The sequence below is a fragment of the Dendrobates tinctorius genome, unplaced genomic scaffold (assembly GCF_039654945.1).
Source record: "Dendrobates tinctorius isolate UK_male_01 unplaced genomic scaffold, ASM3965494v1 ptg000132l, whole genome shotgun sequence".
Lineage (NCBI taxonomy): Eukaryota > Metazoa > Chordata > Amphibia > Anura > Dendrobatidae > Dendrobates > Dendrobates tinctorius.
Window position 1 is genome coordinate 6,884,697 of NW_027361800.1, and position 13,227 is coordinate 6,897,923.

The following is a 13,227-nucleotide window of genomic DNA, read 5'->3' on the forward strand; positions in this document are numbered from 1 at the left end:
AATAAACCCGAAAAAGTGTGCCTTGGGTAAAGAAGCCAAGTACCTGGGATATGTCGTGGGTCGAGGCAAAATAAAACCCCAAATCAGTAAAGTGGAGGCAATTCAAACATGGTCGAGACCTTTTGTCCAAAAAGCAAGTTGGAGCCTTCCTGGGGATCGTGGGATATTACAGGAGGTTCATCCCAAACTTCACCATGGTGGTTGCGCCTCTAACTGATCATCTTAAGGGGAAAAAATCAGTAATGGTCAGATGGTCCGAAGAGGCAGTCAGCCTTCCAAGAAATGAAAGGGGCTCTATGTAAGCAACCAGTTTTGATGGCCCCAGACTTGATCCCCTTTACCCCCCCCCCAAGGGTGGTTTGCTCGTTCATGACCGGGCCAATTTTTACAATTCTGACCACAGTCCCTTTATGAGGTAATAACTCTAAAACGCTTCCATGGATCCCACTGATTCTAACATTTTCTCGTGACATTGTACTTCATGTTAGTGGTAAAATTTCATTGATATAACTTGCGTTTGTGGAAAACGTGAAATTTGGCAATTTTTCAACTTTGAATTTTTATGCCCTTAAATCACAGATATGGCACACAATTTAATAACATTTCCCACATGTTTACTTTACATCAGCACAATTTTGGAAACAAAATTTTTAAGTTGACCAGCGATTACTCATTTTTGCAACACCACTTCATTTTTATGGACCACATCACATTTGAAGTCACTTTGAGGGGCCTATATGATAGAAAATACCCAAAAGTGATACCATTCTAAACTGCACCCCTCAAGGTGCTCAAAACCATATTCAAGAAGTTTATTAACCCTTCAGGTGCTTCACAGAAATTTTAAGAATGTTTAAACAAAAAAAAATTGAACACTTTTTTTCACAAAATTACTTCAGGTCCTATTTTTTTTTTATTTTACCAAGGGTAACAGGAGAAATTGGACTGCAAAAGTTATTGTGCAATTTGTCCTGAGTACGCTAATACCTGATACGTGGGTGAGAACCACTGTTTCGGCGCATGGCAGAGCTCAGAAGGGGAGAGGCGCCGTTTGACTTTTTCAATGAAAAATTGGCTGGAATTCAGATTGGATGCCATGTCACGTTTGGAGAGCCCCTGATGTGCCTGAACAGTGGAAACCCCCCACAAGTGACCCTATTTTGGAAACTAGACCTCCCCCAAGGAACTTATCTAGATATGTGGTGAGAACTTTGAACCCCCAAGGGCTTCACTGAAGTTTATAACGTACAGCCGTACAATTAAATCGTATTTTTTCCACAAAAATGATCTTTTCACCCCCAATTTATATTTTCCCAAGGGTAACAGGACCCCAAAAATTATTGTGCAATTTGTCCTGCAATTTTTTCCAGTTCACCACCTGATGGCACCATGGAGGATGTCCTTCTTATCCTCATTGGGACAGGAAATGAGGTTGAAATGACCCTCCCCTTACCACCCTTCAGTGTTTTTCCTGTCCCACTGAGGATAGGAACGACGAGAGCTCCTATTCCTGGCTGTATCGGGCAGATGGTGAGGATCGGGGGGGCCCAGCCTTCCCTTCCTGCCTCGAGATCTGTGGCTCACACCCTTCCTTAGGGTCCCTCAGCCTACCTCAGTGAAGCGCTGCTCCTGAGGGTCGGGCCGCTTCCTCCTACCTGGGGGGCTCTCAGCTCAGGAAGCTCTGCCCCTGGCATGCTGCGGACCCCCGGGGCGTACTTCCGGCTGCTTCCTCCCCAGGCCAACGTGCGTTCCAGTGGTGGATCCAGGCATGCGCACTTTAGGGTCACGTCCGGTTTCCGCATATACTGCGGCAGTGTCTCCTCTGCAGGCCGGCGATGCGTTCCAGGAAGCCGGAGGTATGACGAGGGTATCGTATAAATAGGGTTATTTGCGGCATGCAGGCTACCATACGGTATTCAGGGACCGCTTCCTTTAGCTACTATAGAGGACCTAACTAATGCAGAGGTTGGCTAAGAACAAGGCCAGGGGCACATGAGTAAGCTTCCAAAGCATTACCACTGTTAACCCCTTCCCTACACTTAGCCTGTACGCTGTGTTTTCTAGTGGAAGAAGCCTACCTTGACAGCTGCTAAAAAGGATATCAATCGGGGAAAAATAAGAAAAGCCACATCTGTACTAAGTTACCCGAGACCTGGCAAAAGCACCTCTGCGATGCTTGTACTATGAAGATTGTCAGAGAGGAACAAACCTCCTTAATGGCCAATATGAGATCCATCATAAGGCAGGAGGTCCAAGCATCTATTTTGGGCCTAGGGTATTCCCAGACCACACAATTGGAACTTCAGGGATCTCGTAAGAGAGGGAATCGGACATATCCTCTGAAGACGAGTTTTCTGAGGGATCGGACTAGGAGGAAGGGGAAGCCTTTATTGATCCACCGGAAGAGGGAAAGCGGTACCTCTTTTCATCCGAGGACACAGATGAAATCCTTCAGGCAGTGCGTGATACTATGCAGGTGGAGGAAATTCCAAAAGCCCACTCTGTACAGGACGAGATATTCGATGGTCTACGTTCCCAGATGAGTAGGGTGTTTTTGGTGACTTCCCACATCCGCTCCATGATCCTGGAGGAATGGGAGGACGCTGAAAAAAGACTGGTGATCCCAAGAGACTTCAGACTCCGGTTACCTTTTGATTCGGATGATGTCATGGCCTGGGAGGAGGTTCCAAAAGTAGATGTTCTCGTGGCCAAGGTGGCGAAAAGAACTTCTATCCCGTTTGACGACTCCTCCAACTTGAAGGAGCTTATGGATCGGAAAGCAGATGGCCTTCTGAAAAGAACCTGGGAGACCTCAGCAGCCGTAATACAGGCCAACATTGTCACGACATCGGTGGCTCGCTCTGTGCACTTGTGGGTAGACGACTTGGAAGAGCATTTAAGAGTCAAGACTCCCAGAGACACTATTCTTAAATCCTTGCCCCTCCTAAAGCTAGCGACCAGCTTCATGGCTGACGCATCTGCTGAGTCAGTACGATTCTCATCCAGGAACGGGACATTGTCCAACGCAGCGAGAAGGGCTATTTGGCTAAAGACCTTGTCAGGGGACACCCAATCTAAGAATAAACTTTGCTCCATTCCCTTCTCGGGGGGGGGGGTAAAGTGTTTGGACCTGTTCTGGATGACATTCTGGAAAAGGCCTCATAAAAAGGAGTTCCCTAAGGAGAGGCCAAAGAGATACCAGCCCTTTCGTAGACCCCAGTCTAGTCAGAAGTCAGACTACAAAGGAAAGGGGAAGACTCGTAGATTGAGTTACCTCAAAGGAGGGAAGGGTAGAGACTCCATATTTTATGGCTATATCACGTAGAAAATGATACCGTCCGAATAGAGGGTCAGCTAAGGCTAGTTTCACACTTGCTTTTTTTTGCAGCGCGTTTTTCCCGCAAAAAAACGCATTGAAAAAACGCATACAAAAGCATACAACTGCTGCGTTTTTTTCAAGCATTTTTGAGCATGCATGAAAAAAACGCAGCGTTTTTATGCGTTTGTATGCGTTTGTATGCGTTTTTAGTGCGTTTTTACCGCGTTTGCGGTTTTTTCCAACATTAGGTGGCCCCTCACACTAACCCAAACCATGACTTTACTAACCCTGACCCTAACCCTAACCCTGACCCTAACCCTTAACCAAACCATACTTAACCCTGACCCTAACCCTTAACCAAACCATACTTAACCCTGACCCTAACCCTGACCCTAACCCTTAACCAAACAATACTTAACCCTAACCCTGACCCTAACCCTTAACCAAACCATACTTAACCCTGACCCTAACCCTTAACCAAACCATACTTAACCCTAACCCCAACCCTAACCCTGACCCTAACCCTAAACCCCTTTAACTAACCCTAACTCTAACCCAAACCCCTAAATTCCATGGTTAACAAAAAAAAACGCATGTGCAAAAAAACGCATACATAAGCATGCCAATGCGCACATATGCGCACCCATAGGCTATAATGGCCATTTTTAGCGCAAAACGTGCGCATACGTGCGCATGCGCTTTTTTGCAGGGCCAAAAAATGCAACATGCTGCGTCTGGAAAATACAAACGCACACCCCAAAAAAACGCAGCGCATGAAAATCGCATACGTGCGCATGCCAGCGCGCAGGTATGCGCACCCATGTTAAATATAGGGGAAAAAACGCATGCGCACGTATGCGTTTTTTTCCAGCGCAAAAAAACGCAAATGTGAAACCAGCCTAAGAGGTTTCCTGGGAGTCTGGGGGGGAAAAAAGTATCTCAATCTGTGGGTTTTAAAGACCATCTCTCAAGGTTACAAGATAGAGTTCGCCCATGTACCCCCAGAGAGGTTTGTGATAACCAACCCTTGCCTTCCCTCAACCTCCCCGATGTGGTCAGACATTCAGGACCTATTAAGAATTGGGGCTATAGTACCGGTTCCCGTTCAGGAGAAGGGCAGAGGTCATTACTCAAGCCTTTTCTCGATAAAGAAACCTTTGGGAGAAACCAGGACAATAAAAAATCTCAAACCACTAAACGGGTAAAGTACAAAAGATTCAAGATGGAGTCCATAAAGTCCACAATACCCCTCATAGACAAGGATATGGTGATGTGCACTTTAGATTTGAAAAGTGCATACTATCACGTCCCGATTCACGAATCCTACCAGAGATATCGGAGGTTTGCCCTGAGAGTTCAGGGGAGGGTCTGTCACTACCAGTTTGGGTGTATTCCCTTCGGCCTAGCTTCAGCCTCAGGGTGTTTACTAAACTAATGGTAGAGGTGGTCGTCTATCTGAGAAATTGCAACATCACAATTGTACCTTTACTTAGACGACTTCCTGGTTGTGGCCAATTCCAAAGGTCCGCCAAGGGCCAATTGCCATTTGTTGATCTCCACACTGCAGAATCAAGGATGGATCATAAACTGGGAAAAGTCGAATCTGGTCCCAGAGCCAAGGATAAAATTTCTGGGGGGTCTTGCTAGACTCTCTCATCTGAGAGCATCTTTTTTTACCAGAAGAAAAACAGACGATGGTAGAAAGTGTTCACCAGTTCGCAAGAGAACGCTGCTCTATCAGGGAAGCAATGAAGATTCTGGGCCTGATGACCTCTTGCATCCCCTGCGTGAGGTGGAGTCCGTTCCACTCTCGAACTACAGAAGGCGGTCCTATCAAACTGAGACAGAAGTCGGCTCTCGCTGGAAAAGGGAATGTCCCTAACCGCTCGGGTGAGGAAATCCCTGTGTTGGTGGACCATTCCAGGAAACCTCCAGATGGGCGTTTCGTGGATTCTCTCCCTGTGTGTCATCCTCACCATCGACGCAAGTCAGCTAGGCTGGGGTGGTCACGTGGAAGGGAGATACTTCCAAGGCGAATGGAGCCCAGAGATATAGACCAAGTCCTTGAATTTCAGAGAGTTATACGCAGTGTGCAAAGTGCTTCTCCAAGTTCGTTTGCTGGTCAAAGGCAAGCTTATAGAAGTTTTATCTGACAACACGACGGCAGTGGCATTTCTGCGTCACCAGAGGACCAAAGCATCTGACACTACAGCATCTGGCAAAGCGGATCTTCAGTTGGGCAGAAAGATCTTTCCTATCCATCTCGGCAGTACATCTAGAAGGAGCCAAGAACCAGGTGGCAGATTTTCTGAGCAGGAAGAAAGTCTCCACAGTGGGAATTGAACAACAATGTGTTCAACATGTTGTGCCAGGGCTGAGGTAGACCAGACGTGGATCTGTTTGCCACCAGAGACAATTCAAAAGTCAGAACCTTTTTCTCCCTAGATGCTCTGGATAGTTCAGCAGGACTCTATGCTCTATCCCAACCATGGGAAGAGGGCCTCTTGTATGCATTCCCACCACTTCCTGATTCCGAGAATTTTCAGGAAAATACACGACGAAAGGGCGACTTATCTTAGTGGTGCCCTTCTGGCCAAAGAGGAGCTGGTTATCTCTACTGAGGAAGATGGCGACGGAAGACCCCATCCTACTGCCAAGGAGGGAAGATCTCCACCAAGACCCGGTCATCATCACAACCCAGACGCTCTCCAACTCTCAGCCTGGATCCTGAACGGCAGGTCCTAAAGTCCAGAGGTCTGTCTGGGGAGGTGATCTCCACACTTCAAGCAAGTAGGAAACCAGTGATCTCTGCCATTTACAACAAAATATGGAAACTATTCTACAGTTACTGTGGAGAGGCGCCAGTAGATACTACCCATCCAAACATTCCTAAAATTCTTACTGCAGTCAGGATTCAAGAAAGGCCTTAGACCCAGTACCTTGAGGGTCCAGATCTCGGCCCTTAGTGTATTCTTTGACTCTGCTCTGTCCTTGCACCCCTGGATAGCTAGGTTTTCCCAGAGCCGTACAGGGCTGAAGCCTTTCATATGGACGTCGGTTCCACCATGGGATCTTAATCTAGTCCTTAATGCCCTGTGTAAACACCCATAAGATCTGTCAGAGGATATGGATATTAGTAAGCTTTCATTCAAAACCGTCTTCTTGCTTGCTAATACGTCAGCAAAAAGACTAGGGGAACCGCAAGCCCTATCCATTCAGAACCCATACTTACAAGTGTTTGAAGATCGTTTAGTTTTGAGACTTGACCCAGCTTTTCTCCCTAAGGTTGTCTCAAGCTCAAACCTAAATCAGGAAGTTATTCTTCCTTCATTAAGCCAACACCCTAGAAAGCCTATCATAACCTAGATGTTAGGGAGATGGTTCTCAAATACCTAGACGCAACGGAGGGTTGGAGTCAGGACAAAAATTTGTTTGCACAGTATGGGGGTCCAAATAAAGGTAGAAAGGCAGCAAAATCCTCGATCGCTAGGTGGATCAGAACCATGAGAAGTCTAGCCTACAAAGCACAGGGAAGTTCTCCCCCTGATGTTCTTAGAGCCCATTCCACTAGAGCTATGGCCACTTCATGGGCAGAAAGAGGGGGGCATCAGTGGACCAATTCTGCAGGGCTGCAACTTGATGTAGTCTTGGTACCTTTTCTAGACACAAACTGGACGTAGTCTCAGGGCAGTTGGCCTTTGGTAGGAAGGTCCTTCATGCAGTAGTCCTGCCCTAGACTATTACTCTTTGGTACTTCACCTCCTGACCGCACCATGGAGAACTGGAAAATGGTAATTAGACCTACCGGTAATTTTATTTCCAGCAATCCATCCTGACAGCACTAATAGTTACCTCCCTACTACAAATATTCTATACTCGTGACATAACGTTTGTATAAGATTGCTTAAAAAAATTTCTTTACATCCATCCAGATGTGGTACTTGATAAAGACACTGAAGGGTGGTAAGGGGAGGGTCCTTTAACGTCTCGTTATTTCCAGTTCCAATGAGGATAAGAAGGACGTCCTCCATGGTGCTGTCAGGATGGATTCCTGAAAATACGATTACCGGTAGGTCTAATTACCGTTTTTATCAAACTGGTGTCAATAACTAGGGTAAGACACAGCAAATAGTGGAATGGAGGCCTGAAATGCCACAATTTGTAGCCCAGATAGATCAGGCATCTGACGGAGGTACCACACTGTTCAATAAGTGGCCTGTATTTTTATTTTTACTTCAAAATAGTCTCTAGAACTAGTGTAAGACACAGCAAAAAAAAAAGGGTGAATGTAGGCCTGAAATGCAACAATTTTTAGCCCACAGATGGATAAGGCGTCTGACAGAGAGCCCACTTTCAAATATCTTCCCTGTATTGTAAAATTGTCAGTAAGTAGGCTATGACAGTACCAAAAAAAAAATTCAGTGGAAGCCTGAAATGGCAAAATTTTGAGCACAATAATATGCGATCCATATTTTTTGGCAGCTAAATATTGGAAAAACGCTCAAAATTGCTGTATTTTCACGCTATAGAATCAAAAGGATCTGGATGTAGTCTGCAGTGTCAACAAGCAATTGGAGGGAAAAGAAAGGCGTTCTGGATTGCTTTGGAATAAAATAATTAAGATGCAAAAAAAATTATTCCTAGCCACTGGGGCTAGGTATATACTGTCAATATATGTAATGGGCAGCAGCAGACAGTATGGCATGGACTATCTTGATGTATGCAGTGACATCTATATACCTGCATACCTTGCACTGATATTTTTATAGCCACATACACTCCTTGCCTACCTAGCACTGCAATGTACAGTATATACCCTGTAATTAGTCCTTAGAAGAACTGTTGGTTTAGCTGGATTTGTGTATTCTAAGATGATATACCCACACTAATCTTATAAACCCTCAAATCTGACCCTCTCAGCAGCAGCTCTCCCTACACTGTCCGATTCCGGATGTGACTTTGACGAGCAGGGCGGCAGCAGGTCTCTTATAGATCTGATGAAGCTGTGCGGCCAGCCAATCACTGTAGTACCACAGCAAAGATGGCTGCGGCATTACAGGGCATGGCAGACAATCCCTGCATGTTGATTGGTGCTCTAAAGAGCTTCAAACTTGCAAGGCGGAGACCCAAGCTCCCGACAAATAATCCCGGAAATGCTCGAGAGTACAGCGATACTAGAGCAAGTAATGAGCATTACTGAGCCTGCTCGCTCATCACTATTAATAAACGTCTTGAATGTGGTTTGAGCATGTTGAAGGGAGCAGGTTTTAGAATGGTGTCACTTTTGGGTATTTTCTGTCATATAGACCTCTCAAAAGCAGGGCTGTGGAGTCTGTAAGCCAAACCTTTGACTCCTCAATTTCCATGACTCCTACCACCTCATACATGGCTCATGTTTAAGTGATTAATTTACTGTAGTAAAATGGTAACATCGGGCTTTTAATCAGTATTATGATACAATAATCAAGCCATTTAGATAGAGCATAAAATATACTTATTGGAATACAACTTTAGAATAAAAAACTTTTGCATATTTACAATTTATTATACACTATGCAGTAAGTGGGGAAAAATTTAACAAATGTACTGAATAACATTTGTGCAGTCTATTAATTTGTTCTGAGAAATAGTATCGCCTCCATCAGATCATCCTTCATAGATGACCTCAAATCTGAACTAATTAGTTTAAGGCTAGAGAACAACCTCTCTACACTAGGGTTGGTGGCAAACAGGGCTGTGGAGTCGGTGCTCATTTTGGTGGAGTCGGTATAAAATGGACCGACTCCCGACTCCTAAAATATATAATAAATTGGGTACAGTAGTTCAATGCAGAATGTGCTGAATATTTTTTCATAGGAATTTGTGAAATGTCCTATAAATGGCTGTTCTATTTCTGATCTAAGGCTACATTCACACACAGCATTTTTGCTGCGTTTTTTGAGGATACGTTTTTCAGCTGCAAAAGCAGATCAGCTTTTTAAAAAACCGCATCACCTGAAAGGTTTTTGAGCTCATAGATAATTTTTTTCAATAGCAAAAGCAGATTAGAAAAATGCCACACAAACTGACATGCTCATTCAGCCCAAAAACGGATTCTCACAAAACGATGTGTCTGAATGTCATATCTTGAAACCCATTGACTTTGCTGGGATGCCCAGAGTCACTGCATTTTACTGCAAAAAACGGATCTGCAAAACGTGTGTGAATCATGGCCGTAGCCTGCGGGGGCAGCTGCCCCCCCCCCCCCCAGAAACAGCGGCACGCACCTATCAAAACTCACTTGTACTGTATGCTGCAGTGCTCCCGTCCTTCACCGGCTCCAGACTGCAGGGGGCAATCGCCGCTCCTCTGTCCTGTCTTCACCAGAGAGAGGAGGGGGAGGGGTGCCTGCCCTGCACAGGATCCGATTCCTGGGCCCCAAGCTGGAGAAAGTGAGAAAGTTGTGCACACACTACAGCTGGCAATAACAGAGAGTCTGCAAGAGGGACATGCTGTAAATCTGATTGGAAAAGTGAAGAAATTGGTTATTGCCGCCAGAACCCCTAAAATTTATTCCATCTTGAAGAGACGTGCTGGGAAAGGGGCAATTGTGGATCAAGCCACTCGGTGGGGCAGCACTTATTTAATGATTGAGCGATTGCTTGAACTAAAACTGTTTCTTATAGATATGAAGAACCCTCAGGTAACCCTAAATGAAGGGCAATGGACACAGGTGGCTGAATTGAAGGAATTTCTTAATCACCCATTTACAGTGACTAAAAAATTACAAGCTGAGGATTTAACTCCTGGCATTTTCATAAGGGAGTGGAAGAACTTGCTATTTTGCCTGTCCCAAAGAGGAGGTTTAATCGCAGATGGCATTTCTGCTTCAATGAAACGGAGACAGCTATTGGAAAATAAAAATTTTCTGTCAGCTGTTTTTGTGGACCCAAGTCATCGTATACTGCTTAATAATCAACGGCTTACTAAAGGAAAAGAAGCTCTGACTGAGGTAGCAGTTAGAATGAGTGGCCTACAGGAGAACTGCCAGGCACAAGAGGACTTAGGGCCTGACAGTGCTACTGCTGCCATATCTTCATCCTCATCAAATGAGGAGTTTGACTTTGACAAGTATTTGGATGACATGGAGCAGGCAAAGCGTTGCCGCAAGGAAAAAGATTTCACTCTGTCTCCTATAGCAAGCAGATTGACCATATTTCAGCAAAATGTTTCACTTGCTCTCAAAGAAATAGAAAAATTCAACCGTTCATCAAAACTGACTGTGCATGAGGCAATTCCTTTATACCCGGAAATTGTTAGAGATGTTGCCCATGTGGTTACGACTTTGCCTCCAACCCAAGTTAGTGTAGAGAGGTTGTTCTCTAGCTTTAAAATTATTTGGTCAGATTTTAGGTCCTCTATGAAGGAGGATCTGATGGAGGCAATTCTATTTCTTAGAACAAATTCATAGAATGCACAAATGTTAGTGTGCTTTTGTTGAAAACTGTTTTTTGCCACTTACATAGTTTAATATATATATATAGATTTCTATGTGTAATCGATATTACCTATTTACAATTTATTAGTTTTTTGTGTTCTAAAGTTGTATTCTAATAAACATTATGTTCTATCCAAACATCTTGATTATTGTATCATAAAAATTATTCAATGTCTGATGTTCACATTGTACTACAATAAATTTTTCACTTAAATATATTATATGTCAGTCGGTGTAAAGGAAATTGAGGAGTCGGAGTCGCAGGTTTGGCCTACTGACTCCAGAGTCCTGGTGGCAAAGCAGTAACCACATGGGGCAACATCTCTTAACAATTTCAGGATGTAAAGGAATTGCCTCATGCACAGTCAGTTTTGATGAACGATTGATCTCTTCTACTTTGAGAGCAAGTGAAAAATGTTGCTGAAATATGGTCAATCTGTTTTCTATGGGAGTGGAGTCTTTTTCCCTGCGGCAATGCTTTGCCTTCCCAATGTTGTCCAAATACTTTTCTAAATCAAACTCCTCATCTGATGAGGATGAAGAAACTGCAGCAGCACTGGCAGGACCAGAGTCCTCTTGCTCTTGGCTGTCCTGTAGCCCACTCATCCTAACTAGTACCTCAATCGGAGCTTCTTTTTCTTCAGTAAGCTGTTGATCATCCTGTAATATACAATAGCTTAGGTCCACATAAACAGCTGCCAGAATTTTATTTTCTAATAGCAGTGGCTCTCTTTGGGACAGGCAAAACAAGTTATTCCGCTCCTTTTATAAAAATGCTATTTGTTAAATCCTCAGCTTGTCACTTTTTAGTCACTGTAAATGTGTGATGAATTCCTTCAATTCAACCACCTGTAACCATTGACCTTCATGTGTTGCCTGATGGTTGGCGATAGCTACAAGGAAGGGTTTCAGCTCAAGCAATCGCTCAATCCATTAAATAGGTGCTGCTTATCAAGTGGCTTGAACCACAATTGCCCCTTTTTCAGCACGTGTCTTCAAGATGGAATCTATTTTGGTGGTTCTGGCAGCAATAGCCAGTTTCCTCACTTTGCTAATCAGAGTTTTAGCATGTCCCTCTTGCAGACTTATTGCTAGCTGCAGCGTGTGCACAACTCAGCGCATGTGATGAATAGGAAAGATCATCTAATTTTAAAGAATCACTTTGCTGTTCTTCTGTAGTAATATCTGTTTGTTCCTCCATTATGGGAACAGGACTCAAACATACTGAATGTGAAATGTTTTTATAGCCGCTGTTCACCTTCATTGTTCTCATTCATTAGTTTAATTGTACTTATCATGTTTGAAGCATTATCAGTTACAATAGCAAGAACCTGTTTTGTGAGTTTGTAATCTTGCAGAACTTTTTCCATTAAGGTCTGGAGAAACTGGCTGCTGTGATGAGCTTCAGTATCTTTTAGACTAGGTTCACATTTGCAGTTGAGTACGCAGCATATTGTCCGCAAGCTCATGCAAACGCATGCTTGTGGTTGCGGACGGTTGGCAAGTGCTATTTTCCCAGTGAACTTTTGAATGTACACAAGCCACGCCCAATTGGGCGTGTTTTATGTAAATTCTTGCAAATGCAAAGCGTTAATGCGTTGTTTAGACGCATTCCTTCCGCAAGCGTCCACATGCAATTTGCCGGCTTCAAAATTTCAACATGTTGAGTTGGCTGTGCCGCGCCGCACAACCAGAAATGACGCATTGGTAAGGAAAGGCGGTGGCACACATACAAATGCATGTACCTGCGTCCACAACGTTAAAGATAGGAAAACACGACATATGCGGATGTATGCATTAGAAAAGCTGTGGACACAACCGCAAATGTCAAACCAGCCTTACTGCCAGCGACTTAGTAACAATTTCTTTTGTTGTCACAAACCTATCGAACATTGATAGCAAAATAGTTCTCTGACACGTGCAGGCATCCTTTTTAAGAAACAAAGCGTCTCGAGAGCCTCTTTAAGATCTTCCTTTTAGTTAAGCGCTTCTTCAGTTACTAATTTTCTAATACATTCTCTTTGCAGAGAAATGCCAAGTTTGCACGCCATTTCTCCATTAAGGGCTGTAAAAGCTGGTTGTGCAAATAATAGTAATTAATAATATAATAATGGTACACTGTCCTTCACAACAAGCTTGTGTTTAAAACACAAATCTGCTGTCATTGTTACAGTCACTTACAAAATATCTTGTAACTGATGATTGAGAGGCTCTTTCCTCCTCCCTTGCATGGCGGGGAAGTGCTGGGCTCTGGTTTCTTCGTGCTGCTGTGATCTTTTCAATCACAACTTTGTAAACTTCTGGGTGGCAGCGTTGTAAATGTGTTTTATCATAATTTTTTTTTTTTTCTTTAGATTGGAAGCTCTTGAAGGAGCATTTTTATCACTGCCTGAGTATACAGTGATTTTGGCATCACAGCATTTGTTTTCAT

At 43.9% G+C, this 13,227-nt stretch overlaps 1 protein-coding gene across 6 annotated transcripts in view; it reads left to right on the forward strand.

The window, feature by feature from the left end:
• Positions 1-13,227, forward strand: part of HMG20B (high mobility group 20B) — a 282,791-nt gene that overhangs the window by 30,562 nt on the left and 239,002 nt on the right. The window lies entirely within an intron of this gene.